At 57.0% G+C, this 15,709-nt stretch overlaps 1 pseudogene; it reads left to right on the top strand.

Annotated features, from left to right (window-relative positions):
• Nucleotides 1–698: 698 nt before the first annotated feature.
• Nucleotides 699–15,157, top strand: LOC119279562 (annotated as a pseudogene).
• The last annotated feature ends 552 nt before the right edge of the window (nucleotides 15,158–15,709 follow it).

The following is a 15,709-nucleotide window of genomic DNA, read 5'->3' as shown; positions in this document are numbered from 1 at the left end:
TGGTCAGGCAAACTCGGTTGGACCGATTATACAAACTCGGTAGGACCGATTTTGGTAATGAGTCAACCAGGAAGTTTGCATTGTAATCTCGGTAGTACCAATTGCTCAAACTCGGTTGGACCGATTTTGGTAATGGACATACACAGAGAGATTACAATTCCATCTCGGTGAGACCGAGACCCCTATCGGTGAGACCGATTTGCCTAGTGGTTTGTGGCAGTGGCCAAGACATTTGAACTCGGTGGCGCCGGATAGAAAGAATCGGTGGGGCCGAGTTTGACTTTAGGTTTAGGACAAATGTGTGGAAGTGGGAAAGTAGTTGAGGGCTTTGGAGCATATCACTAAGCACTGTGGAGCAAGAAACTCATTAAGCAACACCTCATCCCTTCTTGATAATATTGGCTTTTCCTATAGACTCAATGTGATCTTGGATCACTAAAATGTAAAATGAAGAGTCTTGAGCTTTAAGCTTGAGCCAATCCTTTGTCCTTAGCATCTTGAAGGAGTTCCCACATCCTTTAGTCCATGCCACTCCATTGTTGAACTTATCTGAAACATGCTAGATAAAAGTGTCAGTCCAACAAGAGATATGTTGACATTAATTACCAAAAACACCTAGGGAGCACTTGTGCTTTCAAATGCATGTAAAGGGCACAATGATAGGACGAGCATAGATACACCTCTCACCTCTGTGGATCATGGCAGCACTGCATATAGTCCTTCTGATGAGCCCCGGGGCTAGGCACGTCCACACAGTGGCCGACCTCGCGAGGCGCCTCGCCACGGACCACGGCTTCACTGCCATGATAGTCACCTATACCAACCACTCCTTGCCCACCCAACACTCCTCCATTCTCACCTCCCTAGCCTCGTCCGTCACCACCGCCGCGCTCCCTGAGGTGCCCACTAACGACCTCCCGGGCGACACCCGCATCGAGAACCGCCTCATCACCGCCGTCCGCTACGCCTTGCCTCACTTGCGCGACCTCCTGCTCCACCTCCGTGACTCCCCCGCGGGTCTCGCCGCTGTCGTGGGAGAACACGGACACCTATGGGGCCGGCGGACCGGGCCCGTTTCGGTTCGGCGGGGAGCGGAGATCGCATGAAGAGCAGATCGAGGCGAAGCACACGAGCGATTTACCCAGCTTCGGAGCTCTCCGGAGAGATAATACTCCTACTGCTGCTTGTCTGATTGTATTGCGTTCTTGCTCGGGAGCGCGGAGTGCTACAGTACACCTCAGCTGCTAACGAGACCGAGCGTGAGTGCTTTCTGGTTTCGAACCCCCCCCTACGTTGCGCATGGGCCTCCTTTTATATGCTCAAGGGGTCACCGACAGGTGGCAACGCATGCAAGGGTAAAAATGGAAAAGAGGTGCGGTTGGTACACCTACTTGCACAGTGTATCATACCTAACCCTGACGGCAGGGGACAAAGGCATTAAATGCCCGTCTGCGTCGCCCAAACAGTGCAGAAAAGTGACCGTTAGGGGCGCCACCACTTGCCATGATGGTAATCTTGTCAGCGCCGCTTGCCACCTCGCACCGCTGGCTGCACAGCCTTTTGCCACGTGCACCTGGAACGGCCCCAGGGAGACACATTGGTGGATGTGCTGGAGTGTGGGTACAGAGTGGTAGCCTGCCGCGGCAAGCGCCTTGCCGCGATTGTTGTCTTGTCGCGCCCGGAAGCTTGTCGCTCACCGGGCCTTGCCGGGGCGCGAGGCGCGTCACGGCAAGTTCCTTGAAATGCCTTTGTTGGCCTTCCTGGCAAGCTCCTCTTGCCGGGGTCTTGTCTCCTTGGCTTAAACACTTTGTTCTTGAATGGCTCCAAAGGAACCACGGAGGTCCTTGGCGGTCACCCGGCAAGCCTTGCCGCGGGGTGCTGCGACTGCCCGTGCACAAGTTCGGGATACTAGGGTACCCCTACTCTAGTACACCGACAGGAGCCCCCGGGCCTGGGCCACACACGGTGCCGAGTGCTGTTGGACCAGGCCCAAAACAGGGCACGGGCACGCGCGGCCTGGGCCACGCCGTATCTTACTCCGTATCCACTGCGCCCTCCCTTAACGGCACGCGTCGAATGCGGCGTCGTGGGAGAGATCGTGGGTGGTTCTTTATTCAGAAAAAGCGTAAGGTTCGCCTCCTCCCTCTTTATAAGCAGGGGAAACAGGGGCAGTTCCCCCATCTCGCCAGTTGCTGTTCCAACCTCAGAAATCTTCGCCGCTCCCCCCTTCCTTCCCAGAGCAGAAAGAGAGCAGCACTCCGCCCCCCATCGCCGCCGTCGCCACCAACACCTTCGATCTCCCCCACTACCTCCGCCATGGCTCCGAAAGCCGGGAAGGCTGTGAAGTCGGCCGAGGCGCTGCGGCTCGAGGCACTGCGAAAGGAGCGGGCAACTCCCCCCCCCCCCTTAGCTCGCCGCGAAGGAGCTGAGGGAGTGGTACTACCTCTTCTGGTCGACGGAGACGCGAGCGCATCCGCGCACGAAGGTACTCTCCGCCGCCGCTTTTAAACGGGCTCCGAACGGATATCCCTTCTTCATGTTGTTCTTCTACTGCGGGCTCTGCCCGCCCTTCTCTGAATTCTTCTGCGATATCATGAACACCTACGGGTTCCACCTCCTTGACTTCACCCCCAATGCTGTTCTGACCATGGCAGTTTTTGCACATCTCTGCGAAAACTTTGTCGAAGTCCACCCAAACGTAGCTCTTTTCCGCCACTTCTTTATGCCCCGGGTCAAGAGAGGAGAGCCTCTATCCGGCGGGATCGCCTGGATCTCGAGGGCCAGCAAGAAGGAAGCTTATCTGGAGGGGGAGCTCCACAGCAAATGGGAGGAGTGGAGAGCAGACTGGTGCTGGGTCGTCGAGGAGAACCCGCAGCCATTCACCGCCCAGCACCAAGCCCCAGTAGTGCGCGGCGGCGATTGGAGCAGTATGGCCCCGGAAGACGATAGGCTGAAGATCGCCGTCACCCGGATTTTGCGCCTAAGGCTTGCTGGGCTCACTGTAGGCGCCGTTGGCGCAGATTTTCTTCGCCGCCGCATCGCCCCCCTGCAAGAGAGGAGGAGGCCCGCCTGGGAGTTCGGGGGTCCGGCGGATATCATGAGGCTGCGCCTGGGCCCCAACTTCAATTTCACTGTCCTGGAACTGGACGTGATGCTCAAGGAGCTGTTCAAGCACGACCCTCAGTATCCCGAATGGTTCAGGTTGCCGGCGGGTGTCGTTCCGCTGTGCAACAATTCCTCGCTCGACCACATCCGTGCAATGATGCCGTTGTGCGACTCGCATGGAATTGTTCCCACTTGGCAGGAGCCTGCAGACGACGTCGTGCAGGCGTTCTTTGACGGCTTGGTGGAGGTGGCGGTCCGCTCCGACGAACAGAAGAGCCTCACCCGCGACACCACTGACGCGGAGATGCGGCGCATCGCCACCAGGGCGAAAGAGGCGGCGGCAGCCGCTGCCGCGGGCGAGTTTGGGTTCACCGTGGAGGAGGCAGAGGCAGCAGAGGCGGCAAGCCTTGCCAAGCGAGAGTGGCTTGACGGCGAGGAAGAGCTTGCCGGGCCTGACGCCGAGTCGAGCGAACCCGCCGAGGGTGCGAGCGGCCCGCCATCTCCAGGCAGCTTGCCGCAAGCGGAGCCCCTAGCGCAGCCCCCAGCTCCACCAAGAAGGCGTCTCCGCAGGGCCGGGGATGTAGCAGGGCGGCAGACGAGTCAGCAGCCGTCGCGCCGCGCGACACGCTCCACCGCGACAAGCACTGTTGCCGCGGGAGCGCCTCACGCCGCTGCGGCAACTGGAGCGGGGTCGTCCCGGACCACCGCCGCTGCCCCCGCCAAGCGGCCAAGGGAACCTACTCCTCCGTCTCGTCGCGCCGAAGGTGGGCCAGACTTCGACCTCTCCGCACTCAGCTCCGACGAGGAAGAAGAAGAGTAAGATTCTCTGCTCGTACTTGTAGTTCTTCAATTCTTGCTGTTTTTGTCTTGTATCTGATTTGCTTTACTCTGAACTCATTCCTTTTCAGGACCCTGGCCCAGAGAGCGGCGAAGAGGGCCAAGGCTCCGGTGATTGTCGTCGAGGGCGAGCCCACCGCGACAGCAGGGGGCGCGCCCGAGACCACCTTGCCGGACCCGGCAATCATTCTCCAAAGCAGCCCCCAGCGCAGCCCTCAGCGTAAGTATACAGTTTACCTCTCGCTGTTAGGCGCGCATGGGTGTTCTTTCTTTGCTGATATCTGATTCTTGGTTTGTGTAGGAGCAGAGCAGCCTCACCAGGAGCATCCGGAAGCCGCCCCCGAGATGCTATCTGCTTCGACTACACCGCCAAGGTAGGATTCCCCGGCAAGGGAGCGTTCTCCAGCAAGGGAGAAGTCTCCGGCAAGGGACAGTTCTCCGGCAAGGGGCGGTTCTCCGGCAAGGGACAGCACCAGTGACCCTCAGGTGGTGGAGCCCATGACTATGGAGCCCAGTACAGGTAACCTTTCTTGCTTGAAAACTTCCCTTGTGTTCTTCTTCTTCCGATCTTCTTTTTGGATATTTGCTTGACTTTTTCTCTCTTTTCCCGGCCGTCAGATCCATCTTCCACGGAGCCGATGGAGACCGAGGCCACCGGCGAGGAGAACGCGTGCGGCAACACCAACGCCGCTGCCGCCACTGAGGAGGAAGCCGGCGCCGATGATCCTGCCGGCGAAGAGGCCGCCAAGGCTGCTGCCGCAGGAGCTGGCGAGGGGTTCGGCGATCGCACTGACGACCCTGAGGCCGCAGGAGCGCAAGGTGCTACACCGACCGCCGATCCCTCTGCCGTCGGCGCAGCGCCAGGCTCCGAGGAGCCCCAGCCCGGCGCCTACTTGAAGGCCGGCGATGGCGTCTTCATCAAGCTCCCCTGGGCATCAAGCTCCATGGTGCCGGTCGAAGGATAAGCTTTTGATGGAGAGGTGCTTGCCTCCGCCGGGCTGATGCTGGTTGACGCGCCGAGCAGCAGCAGCGGCGAGTCTGAGGAGGAGCAGCTGCTGCGGAAGCTGGTGTCGCTCTACCGCGCCCGACAAGCCAAGGTGGAATCCCGGGAAGCGCTTGTCGCACAGGCGGGAGTAGACATCGAGAAGCGTGCGGAGGAGCTCCGGAGTCGCAACCAGGAAGCTCTCCGGCCTTTGGCAGAGGAGCGGGAGCAACTCGCCGAGGAGCGGAAAGCTTTCCTCCTCGAGAAGGCCGAAGCCGAAGAGCAACAGCGGCTTGCCGCAGAGGAGCTGTTTGCGCTGGAAGGCGAGTTGGCGCAGCGGAAGGTTAATCTTGACAGCCACGAGGAGGAGCTCGCCGCGCGCGAGCAAACGTTTGGAGGGGTTCTCAAGGAAGCAAAGGACGCGGCCGCAGCTGCCGAGGTCGCCAAGAAGGAGCTGGAGACGAAGGTGGCGCAGTTGGAGGCTGATCTCAAGGCGAGCGGCGAAGAGCTTGCCGCACTCAAGCGTGAGCGCGAGAAGGACGCCCACGCTCACGGCGAGCTGCAGGGTCGTCTCGTCGAGAAGGGCAAGGAGCTGAGCGCCACCAAGGACTCCAACGCTGATCTTGAGTTGAAGCTGGCTACTTTGACCCAGACGCTGGATGGCACCAAGGAGCGGGAGGTGGCCTTAAAAGAGGAGATCAAGGCCAACGAAGCGCTGCTGACGAGGGCCGCCGAAACCCAGAACATTTTTAGGGAGACGGTGGAGCTCTGGATAGAAGGCCTCGTGAACATCGCCGCAGTCATCGACAGTGAGCTGGCGCAGCTGGGGATGGAGGATTTCGGGTACTCCTCCGATGAGAACCTCCAACCCAGTGCCAAGCTCACTCTGTTCTTCAAAGGCGTGGCGACGGCCCTCCAGCGACTCCGGGAAAGGATCCCAAAGCAGCTGGCCGACGAGTCGCGCACGATCTGCGCAAGAGTTCTGTAAAAGATGTTGGTGAAGGTGGCCTTCCGCAACATAGGCCTCAACCTCACCAACGTCCTCAAGAAGCTGTCGGCGGATGCTGATCTGGAAGCGCTCAAGGCCCTTGTCGCACCCATTGTGGACAAGGTGAATGAGGTCAAGAGGGTTGATGGCGATCGCGTAGATTAGGCCGCCCGTTCCCTCCTTTTCTTGTCGCTGTTGGTCATGTTACGGGAACAATCTATTAGAGCTGCGACAAGTTATCTTGTAATATAACTTTATTTTGGGTATCGACTGCTATGTTATTTTCTTTACTTGATTCTTTCCTTTGTATGTTTTTGCCCTACGCTTTTAGGGAACTTGCCGGCGCAGGCACCTTAGCCACGAGCGCTGAGTGCGGAATGTCAGCAGCCTGCTGGCGGTGCCGCTACCGACAAGAAACCTTGTTGCAACTAGTCGCAACACACTTAAATTGTTGAGCGGACTCGAAACAAAGTAAGGGTGCAACTAGCTACGAGTTGGTTCCTCCACGCACAGGTTTTCCATACAAAGCACGGTCGTTCAAGGAAGATAACTCAAAATTTTAAAACTGATTGCTCAAACTTTGGCAACTTAGCTTTTCTGTCGTTTGCTTCCCGGTAAGGCGAAACTTTCTTGAACGACGCCTGGTCCACACCATTATCTTCTCCTTTCCCCCCGGCAAACTTGTGGGCGAGGGAACCTTCCCTTTCTTTGAGAAAAAGAAAGAAGAGAAAATAACATTATGGAGCCTTACGGCTCGTTATTGCTTACCGGGGGTAGGTGCTGCACAAAGTGTCAGATAACACATGCAAAAAATAAAAAGCATGAAATTGACAAGATGTGCGGAGCATATGAGCTTTATTTATGCACGGGGTCTTCGCCCGGCTTTGTACAAAGGATTACATGCAACAGCGGCAAGACTTGTACAAAAGGTGGTTGCCGGAATAGGTTCCGGCAACCGCGCCTTACGGGTAAAACTTACGAAGATGCTCAATGTTCCAGGAGTTGCTCACCGGAAAGCCATCTTCGGTCTCAAGGCGGACAGCGCCGGGCCTAGTGACTCGTTTCACCCGGTAAGGGCCTTCCCACTTCGGCGTCAACTTGTTGGAATTCTTGGCGGACTGAACGCGCCGAAGAACAAGGTCGCCTTCCTCGAGACTTCTGGCATTAACTTTGCGGCTATGGTAGCGGCGCAAAGCTTGCTGGTAGCGAGCAGCTCGTACAGCAGCCTGAAGATGGTCTTCCTCAAGGAGCAGCGCGTCATCTTGTCGCAGCTGTTCCTGCTCGAGCTCATCATAAGCGAGCACTCGAGGCGACCCGTATACGAGTTCCGTGGGGAGAACTGCCTCTGCTCCATAGACGAGAGCGAAAGGTGTCTGGACAGTGGCTCGATTTGGCGTCGTCCTGATCGACCAAAGAACCACCGGCAGCTCCTCGATCCAGTTCTTTCCGCACTTGTGCAGCCTGTCGAAAGTCCTGGTCTTGAGCCCGCGCAGCACTTCAGCATTTGCCCTCTCCGCTTGACCGTTGCTTCTCGGATGAGCAACAGAAGCGAAGAAGACCTTGGCGCCAAGATCTTGGACGTACTACATGAAGGTGTGGCTCGTGAATTGCGTGCCGTTGTCGGTGATGATCCTGTTAGGGACCCCGAAACGGCAAACAATCGACCTGAAGAACTTGACTGCTGACTGTGCTGTCACCTTCCTCACTGCTTCCACTTGCGGCCACTTTGTGAACTTGTCGATTGCAACGTACAAGTACTCAAAGCCCCTGACAGCTCGGGGAAAGGGGCCGAGGATGTTGAGCCCCCAGACCGAAAATGGCCAGGATAAAGGGATCGTCTGGAGAGCTTGAGCTGGCTGGTGTATCTGCTTGGAATGGAACTGGCACGCTTCACACTTGGTTACTTGTGCAGTTGCATCCTGGAGGGCTGTCGGCCAAAAGAAACCTTGCCGGAATGCTTTGCCGGCAAGTGCTCTTGCGCCAATGTGGTGACCACATATGCCTCCATGTATCTCCGCCAACAAATTCTGTCCGTCTTCCCGGGGAATACACTTCAATTTCACACTGTTGAATCTCCTTCTGTACAGTATGCTTTCGACAAACTGGTATATACTTGACTGTCGGGCTACTCTTTCCGCTTCTTCTTGCTCTTCGGGAAGTTCTCCTGTCTGAAAGAAACGGACAATCTGCTGTGCCCATGCTGGAGCTTGCGGCTCGACAACAAGGACTAAAGGCACATATGCTGCTGCGGGAACATCCGCTTCTACGGCGAGATCCTGCGGTTCAGCCGGAGCTTGATGTTCCCCGGCAAGCTTGCCGGAGCAAAACTTGTCGGGAGCATCTGCTTCAAAGGAACAAACCCTAGGGCTTGCCGGAGCAGACTGCTCCTCAGCACCTTTGGTGTTGATCTTGGGGACCTTCTTGGCGGCGGCTTCGGGGAGCTCTGTCGGAAAATAGTCACCAGAAATCAACTTCCTCTTCTTGCTCTGTCCAGTTGATGGCGTCACAGATGGTTGAGTCAGTTTGAGCACAAAGATCCCTGGTTCCACAGGTAACTTAAGTGCGGCGCACTTTGACAGGCCATCGGCAATGTCGTTCTGAGCTCTTGGGACATGTTCCATCTATAGGCCGTCAAAGTGCTCTTCTAACTTTCTCACCTCATCAACGTAAGCTTCCATCAACGGACTTTGGTAATTCTTGTTCACTTGGCGGACGACAAGCTGCGAGTCACCCCTGACAATGAGCTTCTTGATCCCAAGGTCTGCCGCGATCCTGAGACCGGCAAGCAAACCTTCATACTCTGCAGTATTGTTTGTTGGTTGCTCCTTGGGAAAGTGCATCTGGACTACGTACTTGAGGTGCTCTCTGGTGGGCGCGACAAGCAGCACGCCCGCACCGGCGCCTTGCAGCGAAAAGGCACCATCAAAGTACATGAGCCACTCTTTGTTTGCTTCCTTGACGGGGATGCTCGTTTCTGGAGTTTCTTCATCTGGTGTTGGCATCCACTCTGCTATGAATTCTGCCAATGCTCTGCTTTGGATAGTTGAAGTGCTCTCAAACTTGAGGCCAAAGCTTGACAGTTCTAGTGCCCACTCGACAATCCTGCCTGTTGCTTCTGGATTCTGCAGTATCCTCTGCAGCAGAAAACGAGTGACAACTGTGATCTCATGTGCTTGGAAGTAATGGCGCAGCTTTCTCGAGGCCATGAGAAGGCCGAAAAGCAATTTCTGCACACCAGAGTACCTCGACCTAGCCCCCTGCAGAAGGGAACTGACAAAGTAAACTGGGCGCTGCACCATTTTCTTCTGCACCTCCTCATGCGCCTGCGCAGATCCATCCTTGTCGGGACCAGAGCTTGTCGGCGAAGCCCCCTACTTGTCGCTAGATGCATCTGCCGTGGTTGTCGGCTCATCATCCGCCTCCCTCTCCGCCACTAACGCAGCACTAACCACTTGATTGGTTGCCGCTATGTACAGCAGCAACTTCTCTTGTGGCTTAGGTGCGACAAGTGTTGGAGTGGAGGACAGGTATCTCTTCGAGTCCTGCAGCGCAGCCTCCGCTTCCGGAGTCCATTTCATTGGACCTGCCTTTTTCAATATTTTGAAATATGGCAGGGCGCGCTCAGCAGACTTAGAGATAAACCTGCTGAGAGCAGCCACGCAACCGGCAAGCCTTCGTACATCCTTGACGCGCTTTGGTGCTTCAATTCGCTCAATGGCCTTGATCTTATCAGGATTGGCTTCAATTCCCCGCTGAGACACGAAGAACCCGAGAAGCTTGCCGGAGGGGACTCCAAACACACACTTCTCGGGGTTAAGCTTGAGGTTGATCTTGCGCAGATTTGCAAAAGTTTCATCTAAATCTTGAATCAGAGTTGCTTTGTCCTTGCTGTTGACCACTATGTCATCCATGTAGGCTTCCACATTTCTGTGTATTTGTGGCTCAAAAGCGTCATGGACTACCCTTGCAAATGTTGAACCAGCATTCTTCAAACCGAAAGGCATTCGTACGAAACAGTATGTGCCACATGGAGTGATGAATGCGGTCTTCTCCTCATCCTCTTCTGCCATGAAGATCTGATGGTATCCTGAGTATGCGTCAAGAAATGAAAGCAGGTCACATCCGGCCGTGGAGTCAACAATCTGGTCAATGCGCGGCAAGGGAAATGGGTCTTTGGGATAAGCTTTATTAACATCGGTAAAGTCGATACAAAGCCTCCATTTCCCGTTTTCCTTGCGCACGACTACAGGATTGGCCAACCACGTAGGATGGAGCACTCCTCTGACAAGGCCTGCTGCTTCCAACTTCTTGATTTCTTCTGCAATGAATTCTTGGCGCTCCACTGCTTGTTTCCTGACTTTCTGCTTGACGGGCCGCGCATGAGGACAGACGACAAGATGGTGCTCGATTACTTTCCTGGGAACACCGGGGATGTCAGACGGTTGCCATGCAAACACGTCGACGTTTGCCCGCAGGAAAGCAACGAGCGCGCTTTCCTATTTAGGCTCGAGCGTGGCACTGATGGTGAAGGTACCACCAGTGACGTCCTCCTTGGCGGACACCTTCTTGGTCTCTGGTGGAGCTGCCTTTGTCTTCTTGCACTTGCCGGTGGAGCTCGATGGTGCGTCCTTGATGGTAGCGCAGCACTCCGAAGAGGTGCGCTTGCCGGAGTGGGAATCAGAACTCTTGCCGGACTTGGCCTTCTTCTTCCCCCCGGGAGCTTCAGCGGCAAGTGACTTGCGTTCTGTTGCGGCTGCTACTTCCCGGTAGATCTTGTCGGCACAGATAAGGGCATCCTTCTTGTCGCCAGGGACAGAGATGACACTTATTGGGTCGGGCATCTTCAGCACGTTGTATGCATAGTGAGAGGCCGCCATGAATTTGGCGAGTGCTGGACGGCCGAGTATCCCATTGTAAGGCAACGGAAAGTCAGCAACGTCAAAAGTGACCCTCTCAGTCCTGAAGTTCAGTTCGCTGCCAAATGTCACCGGCAACGTGATCTTTCCCTTCGGCTTGCTCCTTCCCGGATTGATTCCTTGGAATGTGCCGGTCTCTTCGAGCTCGCTGTTAGGGATCTAGAGTTTCTAAAGTACCGCGGAGGAGATCAGGTTCAAGCCGGCCCCGCCGTCAACTAGCATCTTAGTGACCTTGAGGTTGCGGATAGTTGGTGAAACCAACATCGGCAAGCACCCGACCGCAGTTATGCGATCAGGGTGGTCCTCAATATCAAAGATGATAGGCGTGCCGGACCATTTCAGAGGCTTGTGTGACTCGACGGGTGGTTCTGCCGCATTGACTTCTCGCACCCACTGCTTGAGCTGGCGGTGTGAAGTATGCAGAGAAGCACAGTCGTCAACACACGGGACCTCTGTGGCTTTCTGAAACTCCTGCTCATCGGCCTCGTCATCATCCATATCTTCATCTTTGTCGTCATCTTCATCCTTGTCGCGGCCGTGGGGAGGCCTGTCTCCTTGCCGCTGCTCTTGCCGCGGCGTCCTCCTCGGCCGGGACGTTTCTTGCCGGATCCTCCAGCACCTTCTTGGGCTTTCTCCTTGTCGCGTCGCTCGTACTCAGCCTTCTGCTGCTCGACAAGCTGCTCGACCTTCTTGCAGCTCTGGAGGTCATGGCCCTTGGTGCGGTGGATCTTGCAATACTGCTTGTCGGTGCTGCCCTGCTTGTCGGCGACCGTCACAGCCTCGCCGAGGGTACCAGCTTTGGCTTTCTCGGCGCCACCTCCGTTGCCGGACTGCTCAACAACTAGCACGTCTTTGCCTTTCCTCTTCCTGTTGTTCCGCTGTCGGTTTCTCTTTGCCGGGGCGACATCCTTGCTGTCAGATCCTCCTGCTCCTGCATTCTCTCCGGGGAGTCTCCTCCCTTCCTCAGCACGTGCACACTTGTCGGCCAGGGCATATAGCTCACTGACGTCTCTGATCTTGCACATCGCCATCTCCTCCCGCATCCTGCGGTTACGCACGTTCTGATGGAACGCGCTGATGACCGCGGCAGGGTGGACATCTGGGATGTTGTGCTGTACACGGCTGAATCTCTGAGTGTACTTGCGCAGGGACTCTCCTTCCTTCTGGACGAGTATATGAAGGTCGCTCTCTTGGCCATGAGGTTTGTGGCCGCCTGTAAAGGCGCCGACAAACTGATGACATAGATCTGCCCATGAGGATATGGAGTTGTCCGGCAAGTGCATGAGCCAGGATCTGACGTTGGGCTTGAGCACCAGCGGGAAGTAATTGGCAAGGATCTTGTCGTCCCGTCCCCCGGCAGCTTGCACCGCGATGGTGTAGGTGCTGAGGAACTCCGACGGATGCGTCTTGCCGTCGTACTTCTCTGGTACGTCTGCCTTGAAATTCTTCGTGCTGGGCCACTGGACTTGCCGCAGCTCACAAGTGAACGCAGGGCAACCTACTGCGTACGGCAAGTCGCCTGGTTCCCCTGGCGCATGCATGTCGACAGCGGGCCCAGCGCGCTGGTCGGATTGACACCGCGCTTCTCTTCGGCGCTCGATGCGAGTACGAGCGTCTTCTTGCTGCCGTTCCTGAAGAACTTGGCGCTGATCGCGACGAGCTCGAGGGTCAGATGACGCGGTGGAATCAGTGTCGAGGTTGACCCGGCGAGTCGGTGATCTTGGCCTTTGGGGTGAAGAGTGCACGGTGGTTGCACCCCCACCGGTCTTGTCGCCATCGGCTCGCGCCTGGCAATCTTGCCGCGGCTTCGATGTACTCGGTTGCCATGGGGTGTCGCCGTTGGCGAAGCCGATGAGACTCTGAATGGTGGCCCTCCAATCGTCGATCTTGTCCGCCGTTGGAGGGTAATCCAGGAGCAGTTGAGCTCGGGCCAACGCTTCTTCTGGAGTCTTCGGTGGCGGTGGCGAACGGTGCGAGGAGCGGGATATGCTCGGACTTCCAACTGGATTGGAAGGAGCAGCATCCCGTCCTGGCGACCGTGTCTTGCTCGTGCCAGCATGTTGGCGTGCATGCTGGTCTTGAGCGCCCCGAGATCGACCAGCTCGATCTTGATCCAACGAACGTATGGTACCGCGAGTACCATGACGTTATTGGTCCCGCGCCTCCTGGGATGGGCGCGGTGCATGCACGGACGCCGAGGTCTGCGCAGCCTTGTCCTTGGACCTGGCCGCACCGTGGGCTCCCTCGTCGATGCCCGCTCTTCCGCCGGCGTCTACCCCACCACCCGTTTGCTCCAGTGGTGGTGGGATCGACGTGGATGGAGCAGCCACCTCCGAAGCCTTCTTCTTCGGTGGCATGTTGATGAAGATGATGAAGAGCTAGCTTGCGTGAACGCCGGATCAGGTTCACACAACCTCGACGCCCCCTACCTGGCGCGCCATAGATGTCGTGGGAGAACACGGACACCTATGGGGCCGGCGGACCGGGCCCCTTTCGGTTTGGCGGGGAGCAGAGATCGCACAAAGAGCAGATCGAGGCGAAGCACACGAGCGATTTACCCAGCTTCGGAGCTCTCCGGAGAGATAATACTCCTACTGCTGCTTGTCTGATTGTATTGCGTTCTTGCTCGGGAGCGCGGAGTGCTACAGTACACCTCAGCTGCTAACGAGACCGAGCGTGAGTGCTTTCTGGTTTCGAACCCCCCCTACGTTGCGCATGGGCCTCCTTTTATATGCTCAAGGGGTCACCGACAGGTGGCAACGCATGCAAGGGTAAAAATGGAAAAGAGGTGCGGTTGGTACACCTACTTGTACAGTGTATCATACCTAACCCTGACGGCAGGGGACAAAGGCATTAAATGCCCGTCTGCGTCGCCCAAACAGTGCAGAAAAGTGACCGTTAGGGGCGCCACCGCTTGCCACGATGGTAATCTTGTCAGCGCCGCTTGCCACCTCGCACAGCTGGCTGCACAGCCTTTTGCCATGTGCGCCTGGAACGGCCCCAGGGCGACACGTTGGTGGATGTGCTGGAGCGTGGGTACAGAGTGGTAGCCTGCTGCGGCAAGCGCCTTGCCGCGATCGTTGTCTTGTCGCGCTCGGAAGCTTGTTGCTCACCGGGCCTTGCCGGCGCGCGAGGCGCGTCGCGGCAAGTTCCTTGAAATGCCTTGGTTGGCCTTCCCGGCAAGCTCCTCTTGCCGGGGTCTTGTCTCCTTGGCTTAAACACTTTGTTCTTGAATGGCTCCAAAGGAACCACGGAGGTCCTTGGCGGTCACCCGGCAAGCCTTGCCGCGGGGTGCTGCGACTGCCCGTGCACAAGTTCGGGATACTAGGGTACCCCTACTCTAGTACACCGACAGCCGCCTTCTTGGTAGACGTGCTCTTCCCATGGGGGCTCGAGGTCGTAGCCAAGCTCGGTATCCCGTGCTATGTCATCTTCAGTACCAACCGCATGTTTGTCGCTCGCTGCTCCACCTCCTCGAGCAGGACAGGACCACCACCTGCGAGTACCACGACCTCCTCCCGGGGTGCGTGCCGCTGCGCAGCGCCAATCCGTCGATCCCATCCAGGACTGCGCCAATCCGGTGTACCCCCTCATCGTGGATCTGGGGTGCCAATACCTCTCCTTGCCGACAGCTTCATCGTCAACATGTTCGACGGCATGGAGATGGAGACCATACGCACGTTCCACGAGTTATCCGACAAAGGTGTGTATCCTCCAGTTTACCCAGTGGGTCCCTTTTCCCGGTAGTGCTTCGACAAGTTTGCCGACCACGCTTGCTTACGCTGGCTAGAGGGCCACCCCGCCGGGTTGGTAATGTATGTTTGCTTCGGCAGCGGCGGCTCGCTGTCTGTGGAGCAGACCGCCGAGCTGGCAGCCGGGCTGGAGGCGAGCGGGCACAGGTTCCTGTGGGTGGTGCGTTTACCCAGCGACAAGGATAATAGTGCGGGGTACCTCGGCGGGTCGTCGGAGAATGACGGCGAGGACCCTTTGAGCTACCTACCAAAAGGGTTCGTGGAGAGTACGAGCGGCACTAGCATAGGGCTTGCCGTGCCGCTCCGGGCCCCGTAGGTGGAGATCCTGAACCACCACGCCATGGGAGGTCTCGTGTCGCACTGCGGGTGGAACTCGACGCTGGAGAGCATGGCGTTCGGCGTGCCGATGGTAGCGTGGCCGCTATTCGCGGAGCGGAGGATGAACACGATGATGATGGAGGAGAGGAGCGGGATGGCATTGCGGCCGAAGGCAAGGGAGCGGGACGGCCTGGTGCCATGGGAGGAGGTGGCCAAGGTGGTGAAGGAGCTGATGGGCGGGGAGAAGGGGGAGTGTTAGGCACTCGATCTCATTTTCAGTTTCAGATACAAATCACAGATAGCAGTAGGTTTTTTTATATACAACGTGGAGAGGAGGAAAAGAAGAAAGTGAAAAAGCAAAAGAAAGGTCGCCGGTGCCGTTTGCCTGATCCTACTTGGATGTCTTTCTCTCTGGGTCGCGTGGCTTAAGTAGAGCTCACCCATTCACGGCCCACGAATCTTCGGTTGGGATGCCTGATCATGGCTGGCTTGGCGATGATGCACCCCTCTCCTTGATTGGTCCACTTGGCATTCCCTTCTGCTGGCGTGGCCTAGTCAGCTGTTGCGGCAGCGTTATTGCCACTTCCCTCTCCAGGCTTACTTAGTGTGCTGACATCCCCTCCTCATTGACTTGTGGCTTGCCCCTAAGCCGGTAGATGAGGAAAGCGGTGGTGGAGGGAAAGGGCGTCCTCCCAAGTGGCATCGAGAATGTCAGGATCAGACCAACGGACTAGTATTAGCTCACGACGGCCGAAGGGTGTGTGGCGCCATCGGCTGTTCAAGATTTCCACTGGAACAAGAGAACTGTCAG

This window comes from Triticum dicoccoides, chromosome 3B (genome assembly GCF_002162155.2).
Source record: "Triticum dicoccoides isolate Atlit2015 ecotype Zavitan chromosome 3B, WEW_v2.0, whole genome shotgun sequence".
Taxonomy (NCBI): Eukaryota; Viridiplantae; Streptophyta; class Magnoliopsida; order Poales; family Poaceae; genus Triticum; species Triticum dicoccoides.
The sequence above is the reverse complement of the archived record's forward strand: the minus strand, read 5'-3'. Positions and strand labels throughout refer to the sequence as shown.